Source organism: Penaeus chinensis, chromosome 5, assembly GCF_019202785.1.
Source record: "Penaeus chinensis breed Huanghai No. 1 chromosome 5, ASM1920278v2, whole genome shotgun sequence".
Classification (NCBI taxonomy): Eukaryota; Metazoa; Arthropoda; class Malacostraca; order Decapoda; family Penaeidae; genus Penaeus; species Penaeus chinensis.
In genome coordinates, this window is record NC_061823.1 from 27377292 (window position 1) to 27392403 (window position 15112).

The following is a 15112-nucleotide window of genomic DNA, read 5'->3' on the forward strand; positions in this document are numbered from 1 at the left end:
CTTGCTTAAGCAAGTAAGATGAAGCGTAGCAGGTAAAGCTCGCTAAAACAAGCTGAACGTAGCAGCTAAAGCTTGTTTAAGCAAGCAAGATGAAGCGTAAGAGGTAAAGCTCGCTGAAGCAAGCTGAGCGTGGCAGGTAAAGCTTGCTTAACCAAGCAAGATGAAGTGTAGCAGGTTAAGCTCGCTGAAAAAAGGTGAACGTAACAAGTAAAGCTTGCTTAAGCAAGTAAGATGAAGCGTAGCAGGTAAAGCTCGCTAAAACAAGCTGAACATAGCAGATAAAGCTTGCTTAAGCAAGCAAGATGAAGCGAATGAGGTAAAGCTCGCTGAAGCAAGCTGGACGTAGCAGGTAATGCTTGCTTAAGCAAGCAAGATGAAGCGTAGGAGGTAAAGCTCGCTGAAGCAAGCTGGACGTAGCAGGTAAAGCTTGCTTAAGTAAGCAAGATGAAACATGACAAGTAAATCTCGCTTAAGCAAGCAATACGAAACGTAGCTGGTAAAGCTCGCTTAAGCGAGATGAAACGTAGGTAAAGTTTGTTTAAGCAAGCAAGGTGAATCGTAGCAGGTAAAGTTTTCTGTAAATCTCGTTTAAGCAAAAAAAAAAAAATTGTAGATAAAGATCACTTAAGCAAGATGAAACAAGGTAAAACGTAACAGGTCAATCTCGCATAGGCAAGAAAGGTCAAACATAGCAGGTAAAGCTTGCTTAATCAAGCAAGATGAAACAGCAGCTAATGCTCGATTAAGCAAGGAAAAACGCAGCAGGTATAAGTCGCTTAAGCAAGCAATGTGAAAGGTGGCAGGTAATGCTTGCTAAAGGAAACAAGGTGTAGCGTATCAGGTAAAAGGTAAAATATAGTAGGTAAAGCTCGCTTAAGTGAGCAATATGAAGCATAGGTAAAGCTCGCTTAAGCAAGCAAGGTGAAACGTAGCAGGTAAAGATTGTTTAAGCAAAGTGAAATGTATCAGGTAAAGCTCACTTAACCAAGGTCAGACGTATCAGGTAAAGCTCGTTTAAGCAAGCAAGATGAAATGTAGGTAAAGCTCACTTAAGCATGCAATCAAGGAGAAACGTAGCAGGTAAAGTTCGCTTAAGCAAACAAAGCCAAACGTAGCAGGTAAAGCTCGCTAAAGCAAGGTGAATCATAGTACATAAAGCTCGCTTTAGCAAACAAGAAGAGTCGTAACAGATAAAGCTCGCTTAAGAAAGCAAGAAGAAACTTAGCAGATAAAGTTGGCTTTAGCAAGCAAGGTCAAACGTAGCAGGTAAAGCTCGCTTTAGGAAGCAATGTGAAGCATACAGGTAAAGCTTGCTTAAGAAGCAAGATGAAACGTGGCAGGTAATGCACGCTTAAACAAGCAAGGTGAAACGTAGCAGGTAAAGCACGTTTAAGGTGCTTAAGGTGAAGCATAAGTAAAGCTCGCTTAAGCAAGCATGTTTGTAACATAGCAGGTGAAGCTCACTTTAGCAAGGAATGTGAACCATAGGTAAAGCTTGCTTTAGCAAGCATGTTTGTAACGGAGCATGTAAGGCTCGCTTTAGCAAGCAATGTGAAGCATAGCAGGTAAAGCTCGCTTAAGCATGTAAGATAAAATGTAGTAGGTAAAGCTCGTAAAACAAGCAAGAGGAAATATAGAAGGTCAAGCTTGCTTAAGCAAGCAAGGTGACACGCAGCAGGTAAAGTTTGATTAAGTAACCAAGATGAGTTAAAGCTCGTTTAAGCAAGCAAGGTGAAATGTAGCAAGTGAAGCTTGCCTCAGCAAGTAAGGTGAAACATAGATAAAGCTCGTTTAAGTAAGCAAGATGAAACGTAGCAGGTAAATATCGCTTAAATAACCATGGTGGAACGTAATACATAAAGCTTGCTTAAGCAAGCAAGGTGAAACGTAACAGGTAAAACTCGCTTATGCAAGCAAGGGGAATCAAGCATGTTTCTAACGTAGAAGGTCAAGCTTGCTTGGGCAAGCAAGGTGAAACGAAGTAGGTAGAGTTCGCTTAAGCAAGCACGATGAAACATAGGTAAAGCTCGCTTAATCAAGCAAGGCGAAACTTAGCAGATAAAGCTTGCTTAAGTAACAAAGGTAAAATGTAAAGCTCGCTTATGGAAGCAAAATGAAACTTAGCGGATAAAGCTCGTTTAAGCAAGCAAGGTGACACGTAGCAGGTAAAGTTTTTTTAAGCAAGCAAGGTGAAGTGTAGCAGGTAAATCACGCTTAAACAAAGTGATGCGTAGTGGGTAAGGTTAAAGCTTACTTAAGCAATGTTAAACGTAGTAAGTAAACCTCACTTAAGCATTCAAGGTGAAACGTATCAGGTAAAGCTCGCTTAAGCAAGCAATGTGAAGCGTAAAGTTCTCTTAAGCAAACAATGTGAAATGTAGCAGGTAAAGCTCGCTAAACAAGCAAAGTGAAACGTAGGACAAGTTTGCTTAAGCAAGATTAAACGTAGCACGTAAAGCTCTCTTAAGTAAACAAGGTGAAACGTGGAGGTAAAGCTCGCTTAAGCAAGCAAGTTTAAAAGTAGCAGGTAAAACTCGCTTAAGCAATGAAGGTGAAATGTAGCAGAAAGTGTTTGCTTAAGCAAGCAAGGTGAAACGCAGTAGGTAAAGCTTGCTTACTTAAACGAGCTTCACCTGCTACGTTTCACCTTGTTTAAGACAGTTTCATGTGCTACATTTAACCTATCTTAAGCAAATCTAACCTGCTATGTTTCACCTTGCTTGCTTAAGACAGTTTTACGTGCTACGTTTAATCTTGCTTAAGCAAACATGTCCTACGTTTCACCTTGCTTGTTTAGCGAGCTTTACCTGTTACACTTCACCTTGCTTATTTACACGAGATTTTTCTGCAACGTTTCACCTTGCTTGCTTAAGCGAAGTTTACCTGCTACATTTCACATTGCTTACTTAAGAGAGCTTCTTCTACGTTTCATCTTGTGTTAATCGAACTTTACCTGCTACGTTTCACCTTGCTTAAATAAGCTTTACCTGCCATGTTTCACCTTGCTTGCTTAAGCATGTATTACCTTCTAAATTTCATCTTGCTAAAGCGAGCTTTACCTGCCACGTTTTCTTATCTGTTTGGAATATTCGACTAAAATGAGATCTTCCGATGTTTGTGATTGAATTCCCCATTGTCTCTTGCATAAGCAAAACTCGAAGACGAATTCGAATGCAATATGAATTTAGTGAGACAAATTGCATAAACGTACATACAATTACTTTTGTAAAAAGAACAAATACGAGTGAAATTGGAAAAAAAAAATAACATTTCTTCCGTGGATTGCAACATGTCTCTCTCTCTCTCTCTCTCTCTCTCTCTCTCTCTCACGCACACTTACTCTCTATCTCTCACTCTCATTACAAACTAATGCTGAACTAATTACGCATAAGTGGTTTTGGGTAGTTGGGAGAGGCCAGGCAAAGTATATGCATGCAAGGCTGCTTGAATGCCTTAAGTTGTAATGTCACACACTATGAATATATATATATGAACATACCAAAGTTTGCTAAAAAAAAAAAAAAAGTGAGGGTATGCACACGTATATGCATGTTATATAAACGAATAATTGTATGTTGTATAATTCTTATTTTCAGTTGACAGACATCCATTTATTTTTATTCGAAAGATACGCTACTTTTCACGCAAAAACAGAACAAAACAAAAAATCTGAATTTCAATTACAAACGTAATATTACATGAAAACTAGGTGAAGATCAAACTAAGGAAGCGAGTGTAAATTTAGTGTCTTGCAGCTTTGCATTCATGTATGGAGCATTTGTGGTGATTTCCTAGTATATGTCATATAACGAATTTAGGGGATGTATTTTTTGCCCTCTCAATCTTCATTATGCTAGGTGATGAGTTTGGCGATATTTAGATTAAATATATATATATAATAATGAAACAACTTTGCAGGGGTGACCCCAAAATACTCCCAAAGAAGTGGACGGTCCAGAAAAAAAAAAAAATCATGAAACAACCCAAACAAAGTTGTTTCATTTAATTTTACTAAATACATCCAGATCTTTTCACAACATTTTATGAATATTGGCAGTATCATCAATGAAACTAATGAAGAGAACCGAGCTAAGGGTGAAGTTGGAACAATTTATTTGTAGTCTAACGCCCCCCGTATGCAACTTTTAGAAATCGGTAAATAGCAATTTCTGTAGACCTTCCGCTCCGCTAGCTGTGTTAGGAAGGGCTGACAATTTTCGCAGCTGCGATATATGATATAAGTCTATTATAGATAGTTCGTTCGCAAGATTAGTCTGAAACTTTTGAACTCTCAGAAGCTGTTAATTTGTCTTACGTATCAATAAGACCTTACGAGTAACACTTTAGTAGTAAGTCTAATAGTAATCATTTTCAACCTAGCCTAGGGCTGAATTCTGTAATTTTAGTGACTGTTTTTATTTAATTTGAATTAGAAAGTTACTATCAAAGGGATTGAGAAGAGGAGGCGAGAGGTAAGGAGTGCAGCGAGTACAACCAATTTGGACCTTAGTGGCAAAGGACATTCCAACACTCGTGAAGTGAACGATAGTGAACTTAATCAGATTTGTTTTACCTTCTTCCAAAGTTCTTGTATTAGTAATGATAAAAGTTTTCTACCATATTTAGGTTCTTTTAAACTGATCGCCCTAAGTGAAGGCATAATTTTTGCAAGGTTTCTCTCACTGTTATGTATGGCTTAATTGCGTGCTTCAGTATTTATCACTATAGTTCCTCCTTGCCAATATTCGTAAAATGTTGCGAAAATATCTGATGTATTTAAAATATTCCCTGCAGTCATGAATGCTTTCCAGATAAACTCATGGTTATCAAGCTAGAGCTTTGTTAGCTGAGACTGTGAATATTGATAGTGCGTTTAGTGAGTTTGTTTTAGCATTTTTCTGAACACTGATGACGCAGTGAAGGGTTAGTGAATAGTGAAGTTCCACTATGCAAAAATTGGATAGGCTATTCGTAAAAAATAAATATTGCCTATGAGGAAAACTCTGGTATTTGTCAAGGGATGCTTCATGGCTAAAATATTAAACATGTTCTTCACTTAATCTAAATTCCAGTCCCCCATTATGTATTTTTTTCTGTAATGTGTTTGAAATCTTCAACAAAATTCCAAAGAACAAAGTTATTGTTAAACCTAAAATTGTTAAGTTATAGACCGCAACAATTGTTCATTGTCTTTGTTTTTATAAGCTTATGGTATTGCAGGGAAAAACAGCGTGGCCGTTGAAAGCACTAAATAAATCGTATTTGTTATGAATACCACATATATCATGGCACATCATTACATACTTACCCTCATATGCAAAATCTGCCCCAGGGAGAGGAAACAAACTGGCGTCTAGCTGACAAAGGATTCAACATTTCTGAAAGAGTGTAGTGCACTGTCTCCGTTTAAAGTAAAGGTACACTGGCTGAATGTAGTTAAGGTGTAGTAACCCATATCTAGCCAGCCCTGCCGGAGCTCAAGAATACCTTAGTTTCCCCTGGAAAAGCCGAAATTACCCGCGTAGATGCACGTGGAGGATGTTGTCTTCTTCTTTTACGTGTTATTATTTTTTTTTTTTTTTTTTTTTTGTAATTTTACTTTATAATCATGAATTGTATTCTTATTTTGAGAGGAACCATAACCATTTTCTCCTTATCTTTTCTTTTTATGCACTCTTTTTAACGCTGGGGTAAGAACTTGCGTATATTCTTTTACATCTAATTTAATTTGTTTACTGTTTTAAATAGTATTTTTATGGGGAGTAAGGGTAGAGTTACGCAAGCTATTTTTCTTGGGCAGAAGCTGCCACCTAGGGAGGGGGGAATTAGTTAGTTCGTTCCCAGGGCTAGTTACTAGCCCATTAATTAAATCCTTGCTGGGGGTCGGGAAGTAGGCAGGGTGTATAGGTTGTAACGTCCACGTTCTGATAGCAGCCGATGTGCGCCCGGCGGAAGCTAGTGACGTTTTTTGTGTTCCCATGCGGTCGTAAGGACGAGATTTTTAATGGCAGTAAGGTGGGATATTTTAAGATTTCCATTTTTATAGTATAAAAAAGAGTGCTCCTTTATCTTCGTGTTTTAGGTTCTTATCGTTCGTTCTATTAATGTACATGTGTTTAATGTTTACTTTTCGTGTTTTTCCAGTTCTAAAAGTGTTTTACTGTTATTCAAGTGTCTTAGTATTTTAATAAATGTATTTTTAAGATTCATGAGTGGAATTCCTGTTGTTACTTTAACTGTTTTAAGAGACCAGTGATACCATAACTTGGCTACCTGTGGCAAGCAATTGACTACTTTCCATTAGCCCTTAAGGCTGACACGCTCTCCCCTCGGAATTTGCCATTCTTACCAGACAAAACTCTTGTGGATTAGGTCATTTTTCCTTTTCTTACATACATTCTTTCCTTTTGATCAAATTACACCCTTCTAGACGTCTTCTCCGTTCGATACATGTATTGTTCCTGGACGTCAATCACTACAAAGGAAATGCATGACTGCTACTTAAATAAATCCAACTTGTTCCAGATGACCGATGAGAGTTTGATAATTCAAATAAAATATAAAGAAAATGAAAGTTGCTCAAAAGAACGCCATAAATCCGCTGTTGTTTTTTTGTTTTGTTTTGTTTTTTGTTTTTACCTTGTGTTTTGTTAAGCGAGTTAAGTCAATAAATGCCTTATAACTTAAAAGCTAACAATAAATATTATATTAAGAAAAAAATCAAAGTATAAATATTGTGTTCTAAGTGTATAAAATTATTACATATATATATATATATTTTTTTTTTTTTTTTTTTTTTTTTTTTTTTTTAATAATAATCTCCCTCGAGGAACTAATAAGACCATCTAAGTCATAATACTCCCCCAATACTTCTTTGGTCTGAGAATGTTGCACATCTTTCCTCTGCATGTGCGACCGTTAATGGCTCTTGGCATCCCTCACAAAGTGCTTCATTTTTAGCCATCATCGGCCCATGAGTCAGTCTTGTGTGCCCGATCCTTAGTCTTAACACAACTTCTACTTGTCGGTTGGGATGGATGCTAGTCACCCAACTGCCAAGGTCATCTCTAATCTCTCGCAGTATGTTTCTAGAGGTATGGCTCCATTGCTTCCTCCATTGCTTCCTCCATGGATTTCAAGTCGTTGTGTGGGAGAGGAAAACGAGCATCACAGGGCTGAGCGGCAGCTACCTTGGCCTTCCGATCAGCTCGCTCATTCCTACTGATACCAACATGCGCTGGCACCCAACACAGAGTTATATTTTTACGTGCTGACATTAGTGCAAGCCAATCTTGAAACTCCCTCACCACTGGATGTGATGAGTTTAAGCTCTTGATTGCTTGCAAAGCACTACGAGAGTCGCAATATATTACAATAGAATGGTCCGAAAGATCTCTAGTCATCTTGACTGTTGCAAAGATGGCATGTAGCTAGCTCCGTTGAAGAAAGACTCTGTGTGTGTGTGGGGGGGGGGGGGTGCGTGAGATAGAGAGAGAAAACGTGCAGCGTACCCCATTTTTTTAAGTGATTGTGACAGATTTTTTTAAATAGCTATATATTAGTATGAATAAATCATGTTCGCTTCGCTGGAAGATATTTTACCAGTATTTACCAAGCGCTAAGTCGTAGATTAATGATCTACTCCATCTTTCCGAGATTATGAGTTGTTTTTATTTTTTGGTGAAAACATCCTCTGCCCATTTTTTTGCTTTTAGTAGCGATCAAGTTCTGATAAATGAGAAATCTGTATATCGTTCAATATCACTCTTGTTTTTTTTTTTTTTTTTTTTATAGGAAGCCCTATATTACAGACTTTTTATTCATACACACTCAGATGCACATAAGAAATATGAAGAAAAAATACATATGCGTGCGTGTGTTTGTATAATTATATATATGTTTACATGTGTGTATGTATATGTATATAATACATATATATACATATTTATATGTACATATATATATGTGTATGTATGTAGGTGTATATATATTAATAAATCTAATCTGTACATTGTGGGTTTTTCTACCTCTATGTGGTCCTTGGATGGGTTTCAGAGGGTCCGTGAGGATAAGATACACACACACGCACGTGCACACATACGCACACAAACACACACACATAAACATATATATGTATGTATGTATTTATATATATATATATATATATATATAATATACATATATATTTAAATAATATATCTGTAAATATAAAGCATATATATATATATATATATATATAAATAGACACACACACACACATATATATATATATGTATCTATGTATGTACACATATATATATATATATATATATATATATATATATATATATTTATATATATACATATGTGTGTGTGTGTATATATATATATATGTGTGTGTGTGTGTGTGTGTGTAATTATATATATACTGGATAACGTCTCCCTTTACATGGAGTGGATCGTATGAGAAGAAGTGCATGTACATATTGTGCATAGGTTTCCTGTATATCGAGAAGTGGTCAGCAGAGCGATGGATTAGGATGTTCATAAAGGGAGCTTGTCAACCTCCCATTCCACCTTGAAACGGTTGGAAAGAAAGAGAGTTCAGCTGCGTCAGGAAACCCGAGAACAGGGCAGGGTCATGGGGCCAGAGAGCAAAAACATCGACATACCTCTGCCAAACCGAAGGACAAGGGAGATGGAAGGGAGAAACTCAGACTCGAGTCTGAGCTTCTCCCCTCCACCTTGTCCCTTATGCCGGCCACCTTTCGCATAGACCGCCTGATTCTTCGGCTTGACCTGACCCTCCGCTTCTGGTCAACTGTCCTCACCTGCCCCGGTCTCACCGTTCTCCTTTCTCTCTTTTATACTCCCTTCTCTCCCTTTCCACTTCAGACCTGAAGATTTTCAAAAAATCTAGTTTGTGCATGGTGGGCACCTATGCTGTTTCTTATGATTTATGCTTTGAAGAATTGTTGTCAAGTATATTACCTTATTCAAAGAAAGTTAAATTCAACAATTAAACATGGCAAAGCTAAGTGCATTCCCCATGGGTTTCATATTCAAAGTGCCATCCATATAAGATCAGCCATTCTCTAACTCTTGGGAACCAATGGAGTACTTGTCTATCCGTTGTAAATGCCTGGCAACTGTTGTTTTGGTAGTGACAGAACATTTGCGGAGTAAAATAGACTGTGAACGAACTTAATTTGCATTTTCCCTACTGTATACATCATTATCTGTAAATAGAATAACCTAGATATATACAATAATCTGAAGATCTATTATAAAAAAAAAAAAATATACAAGATCACGACTGGTAAGTTGTTCAAAACAAAACATGTTTCCCAATTAGGCAAGCTCTTTTCATATAAATATATATATATATATATATATATATTAGACTCGATCAACTTAATACCTAGTGATTGATTGATTATTTAGAATTATCTGCCGCTAAGGTTAATTGTGGGATCAAATTGATTAAATATTTAAGACGCTTAAAAAAATCTACAAAAAAATGGATAGAAGATGGCAGCCTAATTCCACGTCAACAATACCGGTTTATCTTCCATGCTTACTGAATAGTGCACTTGTTTTGTGGGACTTGTTTTTGTGCTTATGGAATCAGATAATGTACGTGCTCATATGAATCTTAATGATTCTTTTTATTCTAGATGTTGGCATAATAGAGGAAAAATAATTGAAACCGTCATGCCATGAGAAGATAAGAGTAAGGTTTTATTGTCTAGTTCTGTATATATGTATGTTAAAATAGTCATGTACACCCTCAATGGGACTCGAACCCATGGCCTCTGGATTAGAAGTCCAGCGCGCTTTCCACTGCGCCATGAGGGTTTATACATTACATGTATTTTAGATAGTAAATGAGTTACGATTATGTATATATCGATAAAACAAATAACCTTATAACCGATAATCATTTCAATAACTGATGATATGCAAATCATTTAGGGGATGTTACTGAGATTATGTGGAAAGGTTTTTCATATCAGACTGAAATATAGGTTAATGAATTAGGTACCTTTATCCCATTTAAAATTACCTAAATACATTGGCCAGTTTATTAAACACAAGGATAAAATCAATTAAATGTTTTCCAAGCAATGAATCGTTGTTTCCCACGCTTTATTTCTTAAAAGCCCTAATTTGCATGTGCTTGTGTGCGGAAGTCGTATTTTTGTCAAATTAACCTTTAAAATCAGTTTCCATTTAAGCTAAAATGGTCAATTAAGTCAACGTTGACGCTTTGGATCTAGCTAATACTTCAGGTAACTTAGAAGTTAATGTGAATTGGGTATTACAAAGACACGGATTGTAAGTAGCAATGTTCTGATTTGTAATTGAAATCATATAAGTGAAATCTTTACGAACACTGTGATTTATTTGATTCACATTTCCCGTTTCTCTCTTTCGCTGTGCATTTATTCGAAGCGAAAGTTATTTTCAACCAACGAGTCTTTATTTGTGATTTGTTGTATCATTCTGATTTATTTCTGTTTGGCAATAATACACATTGTACAAAGGAAATTTGTTTGCAGACTTTGGAAATCCTTGTATGTACTTTCTTGCTTCGGTAGCAATGCGTTTGAAACTTGAAGGCAGCGACTTATTTCGCCCAGGAGGAAGCCATGTTTGTGCATTGCGACGGTCATTGTTGAGAGTACAAAAATGTATAGAGTTTAGCAACTTGGTTAGGAGAACAAGGTAATGAACACTAAAAAATACTGTTTACACACACGCAACCACATGCAAATAGGGGCTAGAAAAATTAAGAGTGGCAAACACAGGTTCACAGTTTGGAAAACATTTAATTGATTTTATCCTTGTTTTTAATAAACGGGCCGATATATTTCGTTTAGGTAAATATAACTGGAATAAAAGTTGTACGTAATTCTATATTTCAGTGGGATATGAAAACCCCTTCCACAGGATCACAATAACTTCCTTTCATGATTTGTATATCATCAGTTACTGAAATTATTCGTTAGAAGGCTATTTGTTTTATTTATGCAAAAATAATTGTGACTCTTTGGTCATTCATTTACTATCTAAATTAAAATATTATATAAGCCCTCATGGCGCAGTGGAAAGCGCGCTGGACTTCTAATCCAGAGGCCATGGGTTCGAGTCCCATTGAGGGTGACAGTTTAACTTATACATAAGTAGACAAGGTAAATAAAACCTTACTCTTATCTTCTCATGACGCATCACTCGGTTTTAATTGATTTACATTTAGTATGCCAACAGATAGAATAAAAGAAACATTATGATATAAACATAATTATCCGATTCCACAGACTCATAGACCCACCAGACAAGTGCTTTATTCAATAAGCATGGAATATAAACTGGCTGTCGAAGATTGTCGGAAAGTACATTTAATTTAATACCATAAGGCTATTTGCTGTTAATGACCTTAGATAATCTGAAATAATCAACCAATCACTAGTCTTTAAAGTTGATTGAATGTAATATATATATATATATATATATATATTTATATGAAAACTTGCCTGCTTGGTTAACATTCAATGTCTTGAACCACTCAGTCGTGATCCTGTATATTTTTGATAACAGTACTTCAGATTATTTGAGATATTTGGGTTTTTCTGTTTTCAGAAAATGGTGTATAAAGTAGCAAATATGCAAATTAATATCGTTCACGTTCAACAAATGTTCTGTCACTACAAACACTACAGCTGTCAGGAATTTACAATGGCAAGTACCCTAGTGGTTCCCAGGAATTAGAGAATGTCTGATCTTATAACTAAGTCTGAATATGAAATACATGGGCAATGTACTTTGAAGTGCTACGTTTAATTGTTGAATTCAACTTACGTATTTTTGTAAAAGTAAATCATAGCTGTAATAGACTGTAAATAACAATTCTTAATTACAAGAATCGTGACAAAATGTACAAGGTTAATTTTGCCAAGTTCAATCAACATGTCACAGTTTCGTAATTTCATATATTTCTATAACTGAATACATGTCTTATGAAGTGATTTATTTTGTCAAAGCACTGACTTTCATTAAATATATAAATAGTGGTGGTTGACAAAATGACATACTAAACAATCATCAACCGAGTTCATGAATTTAACCAAGCCCTCATGGCGCAGTGGAAAGCGCGCTGGACTTCTAATCCAGAGGTCATGGGTTCGAGTCCCATTGAGGGTGTACATACGTTTTTCATGCACATTGACACCGTAAATGAAGCATCACTCTACCATCCCGTGTGCTATTTTCTATGCAACATCTATTCACTAGGTGTTAAGTTGATTATGTTTGAAATATATACGAAAACAATTTGCCTAATTAGTACACATTCTATGTCTTGAAAATCTAGATACTGTTTATTTCATGATAATAGATCTTCAGAATACTTGATATATTTAGGTTATCCTATTTACAGATAATGATGTATACAGTAACACAAATGCAAATGAGGCTCTTTCACGTCGGCTAACAGCCTATTTTACTCCTCAAATGTTCTATTACTACAAAAAAAAAAAAAAAATGTGTTAGGGATTTACAGTGAATTCGTAAGAGCTCCATTAGATAATAGTTGATCTTATATGCCACTCTGAATATATAACCCATGGGCAATGTACTTTGAATTATGTTTATTGTTGAATTTAACTAATGCATTTCTGTACAATGAAGCCGTACTTGTAATGTACTAAACATAACAATTATTAATTGCATGAATCGTGACAATCCTGAGTATACTGTAAGCAAAATATGCAAATAAGTTCAATCAACAGGTCAAAGGATTTCATTTCGTTTATTTCATATATTACTTTAACTGAATGCTTGTCTTATAAAGAGATCTATTTTGTCAAAGCACTGGCTTTCTATAAATATATAGTGGTGTGAATTTTATAAAATCATCGACCAAATCCATGAAGTTAACAAGGCCCTCATGGCGCAGTGGAAAGCGCGCTGGACTTCTAATCCAGAGGTCATGGGTTCGAGTCCCATTGAGGGTGTACATTGGTTTTTCATGTGTATATACCGTAAAAGAAACGCCACTCAACCACACTACTTAGTGCACCATTCTCTCAATACTTCTGTTGCAATTTCTTCAATTGTTACTCCTTTCTACCAATAAGATTTAAGAAACTAATTTATATGTATCTGCTTTTCAAATCAACCAATCAACATCAACGCATTATTCATCATAGGGAGCAAACATTACAAGAAATATCCAAACCTGAAAAACAGAGGGAATTCGTCATATAGTTTTTTGACAACTTTGGTCCTTACCTATCTTTCCCAAAGGTTCAAAATATAATTTATCTGTTTTAATTAAGTGGACAATGAAATATTTGGTTATTGACAGTTGCATATACTTACAGACTTAACCCTTGAAGAATCATTCTCAGTTATTTTCAGTACATCATTATAACGTTGTTTTACCGTGATATTTTGAAGAAAAATCTTATAGATTCTTCATATTTTGAATATACCCAAGTTTTTGAAAGGAAAATAAATTTTACTCTCCAGAATCCTATATGATTTGATTGAAAGGATAGGTTCACATTTGTATTTATGTCACTCCATATCATAGTCTGGGGTGAAATATTTGAAGGAAACAATAACTTACGTTAAAAGATAATATTGTTAGAATTCTCTACACGACATTTTACAGGTTTGCATGACTTAATGAATCATTAGAGATGCTATGCAATTTACCATTAACCTTTTTTCCTGTTACATAATTATTGCCAATAGAATAGTAATAAGAATAACAATGCTAATAATGATTAGTATAAAAGAGTACAGGGGCATATTCATGTTGCTTTTAATTTTCTGTTACAAAAGGCACTTAATATTTTATACCTTGAATCACATTTCCTTATACTCTTTGTTGTCCTGACTACATATGTTTACTAAAAATAGATACGTTACATCTCATGACAGTGTGTATGTTGGCACAGAATCTTCCTGTGCTTAAGGTAGAATTGTATCTCTCTCTCTCTCTCTCTCTCTCTCTCTCTCTCTCTCTCTCTCTCTCTCTCTCTCTCTCTCTCTCTCTCTTTCTTTGCATATATATATATATATATATTTATGTGTGTGTGTGTGTGTGTATATATATACATATATATATATATATATATATATATATATATATATATATATATATTAAGGCCAATTAACGAAATCTGTTGGAAAAGGGGTTCTGTGATGCAATTTTGAGAGACTTACCCTAAATGAATAGGTGGGAATGTCTTTTTTCTTGTCAAAAACAGGGATTAAATCAAGGGGACCATCCCCGGAATTTATGGCCAAAAGTGCAGCATGTTGATGATATGAGTTATACGGTTTAAGTTTATCTCTTACTGAATTTTCTCAATGAGTTAGCCCCAATTTGATGTTTATAGGCGTCTTTGGTTAGACACAATTATAGCCTGAACTTTACTTATAGTGTAGGTTGTAGTAAGTATTTTGAAATTTAGGCTGTCACTTTTTACTGAACTAATTTATTCATAAACAGATACCATATTAAGGTAATTGGCAATGTAATACACAGATTTTTCTTCTTGTAAAAAGTCTCACCCTGCCTCTTATAGAATTTACATTTAGTTTTATGAATCTGAACTTTCATCTTCCAAGATTGCAAAATCATCCCTTCAATTTTTTTTTTCTCTCATCTCGAAGTTACCCCTGAAAATTCGTTATTTTCGGATATTTAAAGATCATCTCAAAAAATTATTACAGTAATCGAGTTTATATAAATATGCATGCATTTAAGTCATGATTTATTATTTTCTAATATTCTGAACGAAATTGTAAAGGCAATATTCAAATATATAATTTCTTTGTTTAATTTTGCATAAAACTCATAATACACAATGAATCCTAATATAATAATAGGAAAAAGTGAAAGCTTATATATCCCTGTATGTGGGATATATCTATATTATTAATTTCTTTATTATTTCTTCTAATTTCATAATGAGAATCAATAAAATAACAGAAAGAAAACATGAAACAGTATATATTTTTTTTCCTGTTTGACTTATTATACTCATAAGATAATAGATCTTATTCTTATGCCATATATTCATATATTTGTATTTTATATAGATAGTGATTTCTTACT

The 15112-nt window shown here is 35.1% G+C and overlaps 4 non-coding genes across 4 annotated transcripts; 3 read left to right on the forward strand and 1 right to left on the reverse strand.

Annotated features, from left to right (window-relative positions):
* Nucleotides 1–9764: 9764 nt before the first annotated feature.
* Trnar-ucu lies at nucleotides 9765–9837 on the reverse strand. The gene has a single exon. It is a non-coding gene; the product is annotated as a tRNA-Arg (tRNA).
* Nucleotides 9838–11072: 1235 nt separating this feature from the next.
* Trnar-ucu lies at nucleotides 11073–11145 on the forward strand. Its single transcript has one exon. It is a non-coding gene; the product is annotated as a tRNA-Arg (tRNA).
* Nucleotides 11146–12110: 965 nt separating this feature from the next.
* On the forward strand, nucleotides 12111–12183 carry Trnar-ucu. Its single transcript has one exon. It is a non-coding gene; the product is annotated as a tRNA-Arg (tRNA).
* Nucleotides 12184–12922: 739 nt separating this feature from the next.
* On the forward strand, nucleotides 12923–12995 carry Trnar-ucu. Its single transcript has one exon. It is a non-coding gene; the product is annotated as a tRNA-Arg (tRNA).
* The last annotated feature ends 2117 nt before the right edge of the window (nucleotides 12996–15112 follow it).